This window comes from Ceratina calcarata, unplaced genomic scaffold, assembly GCF_001652005.2.
Source record: "Ceratina calcarata isolate Rehan_Ccalc_2016 unplaced genomic scaffold, ASM165200v1 scaffold125.2, whole genome shotgun sequence".
Taxonomy (NCBI): Eukaryota; Metazoa; Arthropoda; class Insecta; order Hymenoptera; family Apidae; genus Ceratina; species Ceratina calcarata.
In genome coordinates, this window is record NW_017133516.1 from 86,130 (window position 1) to 90,496 (window position 4,367).

Genomic DNA, 4,367 nt, shown 5'->3' on the forward strand with positions numbered 1-4,367 from the left:
AAAGAAGCCTGGACGAATCTACAAAGTGCTTTCGCTAACAAAGAAGTTAGTAGACGAATTAATCTTATAAGAAGACTGATGAGAATAAAAATGGAAGATTTTGCAAATATGGCAGAATACGTGAACGGTGTGCTGTCTCTAGTGCTACAGCTGGAAGACGTGGGCCACAAAGTTGACGATGAGGAAGCTGCAATTGTGACGTTGGGTGGATTGCCAACAGAATATGGACCTTTAGTCATGGGCATTGAGGCTACTCAAGAAAAAATCACAACTGAATATGTGAAAAATCGTCTACTACAAGAAAACTCATTAAAGTCATTCGTTGATATTACTACGTCAGGTGACACTGCATTTGTCGCAAATCAAAAACAATTAAGAGGTACTTCTACAAGCGAGGAGCAGAAGAAACCGTTGCAGCAGAAGCAATTGATTTGTCATCATTGCAAGAAGCCGGGGCACATCAGACCTCATTGTCGTTTATTGAAGAAACATAAGAAGGAAGACCACTCGAACAACAGCTCCAACGCTAAGAAATTTGAAAGGACTCTCTTCTCGGCCACACTCGGAACATCTACGTTTGGTGACGAGGACTTGTATATCGATTCAGGCACTTCCCATGTGGCTCTTGTGCCGTACGGACGTGTTTTGTTTTCTTTCTTTACTTTCGGTGTCCTTGCTAGGACGTAGCTTAAAAAAAGTGTGCTAACGATCTACGCCGTACTTTCGAATCTTTTTCAAATCTTAACGATTTTAATATTCCTTTTCTCATAATGTGATTATTCCCTTTTAATACAGTGAGTGAATCAGGGGATTTTTACGAAAAATTGATCAGTGCAGGCCGCTGTCGTAAGCGGCCTATGGCCACAAGGAGAGCCAGACTTCCTGAACTGGCTATCACGGTTTCCAAGGCCCTTCAAGGGAGCAGTGCGGCATTAAGCAAATCTGTAAAGAACTCCGGGCATCTTGTTAGTGAGGTGCAATTTTCCAAATTATCCACCTCTCCTGAAAGGGGATATCTGAGCGATACTGCCGTATCGCAAGGGCATAGGAGGAGCGGCTCGGTGTCACCGGTCCCACGCGGTGGTTCAGAAGATAGAACGGTGAGTCCAAGATCCTTAAACAGTGCTATTTCATTTATCGCGAATTCGGAGCCCAGGCTCGACCTCGCCCCGGCCTCGCCGGTGCGATCGCTGGCATCCGTCGATTCGGTAAATTCTCGCAACAGTAACAGTAACAGTTCGCGTAACTCGGGAGTGTGCTCGAAAGTTCCGCGTTTAATTAACGTATCTGCCGAAAGATTGGCCGGATTTCACGATACTAGTAATTATTGTATCCCCGAATCGGACGTTTCAAACAGATCGGGTTTTGTGAAACGAATTCCTAACGAGAATAATAATTTAGATAATAATAATACGGTTATCGCGAACGCGAATGTTCAAATAGACAAGATGGCCGACAACGTGGCTCGGGGCGTGCCTCGTCCCGTTCCGCGAGTCATTTCTAACGTCAAGATGGACGACGTTCCGACGGTTAAGACGTCGAATCGCTTCGCGCTCCTTGCGAATATTTTCGATCCTGAAATTAATCAGGGAAATAACAATATGAAAAATACTGCTTCGAACAAAACCGCGAATCCGGAAAAAACCGTTCAGATTACCGATTTCAAATCCAAGGTTGGGAAATCAATTCGCGACGATCTCGGCGATGCCGGCGATGCGCGCGATGCGCCCGGTGAGGTGCGGGGCGGGAGGGTCTCCTCCAAGATTCCTCCGGTTTATGTCACGCGGTTTTCGTGCTCGGCGCATCAATTTCAAAAGGAGATGCTCGCTCTGTGTGGCGACACGTTCAAAACCAAGCTTCTCAGGTCGGGAATACGGGTTGTGTTCAATACGATGGAGGCGTATGATACCTTTATTGAATTTTTAAAGGAAAAAAACCTTCAATATTTCACTTATAGTAAAAGTTCGGAGCGTTTGCTTAGCACTGTTCTCCGCGGCCTCCCGGCCACGCCGATCGACGAAGTAATCAATGAAATCAAGCTTCATGGACTGGAGCCCATCTCGTGTTCCGTTATCGGAAACAATGGGAATAGACAAGTTTATAGAGTCAACTTCCCTCCGGGTACCTCGTTAAATCGCGTCAATCAGATCGGGTATCTATTCCGCATCAGGGTCTACTGGGATAAGTATTTTTCCCAGAAGAACTACACACAGTGCTTCCGTTGTCAAAAGTTTGGCCACGCGGCCACGAATTGCAACGTGCAGCCAAGGTGTGTCAAATGTGGAAAAGGGCATCACACTTCCACTTGTGTAAAACCTATGGAGGAGGCGCCGACCTGCGCCAACTGTGGTGGAGGACACACTGCAAATTACTCCGAGTGTCCAGCTCTGCTAGACTATCTAGCGTACAGGGATAGGGGGAAAGTCGCCAGAGACAGAGCTGTTGCCCCCAAAATTACCGATGATCGTTTTGGTCCTCCCCTGCCCCCTACGCGAGTCGGTGGTAGGGCTGTGCCTTTTGCTCCGGGTTATGCAGAAAATAGTAGGCTCCCTGGAATTAATTTAGATCCCAGATCGCGTAATTTTAATAATCGCTCGTTCGCGGACGCCGTTAGGGGTGATCAGGCACCTCCGCGTGAGGCTGCGGGGGACAGTGCTTTCGCGTTATTCGACGAAATCCGAACGCTTCACTCCTTGGTAGATGTCGACTTCATGCTTGGGTTAGTAAGAAACCTTAACGCGCAGTTACGATCCTGCCGCACTAACGCGGAGAAATTCCGCGTCTTCGTTCAAGTCATGAATCAGTTGGATTAAATGGCTGCTCCGGCTTTTCCAAAAATTGTTCTTTGGAACATTCGCTCATTCACGAGAAACCGGAATGAACTTCTGCTCCTGGCTGCCAGGGTGCAACCGGATATCATCCTGTTAACCGAAACTTGGTTAACACCTCGCGATGCCGTCGGTATTCCTGATTTTGTAACGGTTCGCTGCGATCGTGTCGGAGGCAGAGGAGGCGGAGTGGCCATTCTGCTTCATAAAGATATTTCTTACGCCAATGTCGTGACTGCCCCGGCAGCGTGCCTCGACATCCTCTTTGTACGGCTTGCTGCTCCTAAAGTATACATTGGGGTGGTATACGTTCCTCCTTGTTCAAATTCGTTGGATCACCATATGATGGACATCATCTGCGGGCAGGGTTCTCCCTTCCTAGTTGGCGGTGATTTCAATGCCAAGCACAAACTTTGGAACAATTACATGGCCAATCAAAGGGGGAATGTTATTTACAAATATTTCACCAATAATACTTTTGACATAATTCACCCTGAGGGCTTCACTAGGAGAGTGGTGGGTAGTAGACCCTCCACTCTCGATATTTTCTTATCTTCTGTAGACCTGGCCTTCGATTGTTCGGCCCTTGACCCTGGCCCCTCTGACCACTCGCCTGTCGTGCTCGTAGCTGTCAGGGACAAATTTAATGTTGGTATTGACCGCAAAATTGACTGGGGAAACTATGAGAAGTTCACCAACTCTTTTCACATTAGTACAAAATTTGTAAACGCGAACGAGGTTGACACCTGCATCGAGCAACTGAATGAACTCATGCTCTCATCATTAAGAAAGGCCACTACCAGAGTTAATACCTCATCTGAGAGACACGGGTTCCTCTGTAATGATGATTACCTGGTCGCGTTGATTAGGCGTAGGCGCCGAATCAGGAAGTTGACTCAGTGTATCGGCATTAATGCTTTTGGCTTTATCATTGACGATCTGAACAGAGGTATTCGTCGGCAAATCTCTCATTTGAGAAACAAGGAGTGGCGGAGTAAATTAGCCTCCTTTACCAAAGCATCACCTACATTTTGGCCGGTGTACCACTCGCTTGCCGGTAAATTCAACCGCGGAAAGTTCCCAATTTTCAAGCACGACGGGCGGGAGATCCTGGATGCTCGGGGCAAGGCCGAACTGATAGCAGATCAATTCGAATCCGTTTACTCGGACGCCTCTAGGCTTTCATCTCCGCATCAACCGATGGTTGATGCGTTTATCAACAATATGACCTCTTTTTCCTTGGATACCAGTTCCGATTCCGAGCTCCTCGGTGAGCTCTCCCCGCGGGAGATCCGGTATCGCTTTAGGGCTCTGGGTAACCGTAAGGCTCCGGGCGACGACGGGATTACGTCAATGATGTTGAAAAATGCCTCTTTCAAAGTCTGCTGTCAATTTTACTACATATTTAAATACTGTTTAACGAATGCATATTTCCCAGCGGCCTGGAAAGTTGCCAGAGTTTCTCCGATCCACAAAAATGGCAAACCCAAAGAGCTCGCTGCTAGCTATAGGCCTATTAGTCTCTTACCCATTGCGGGT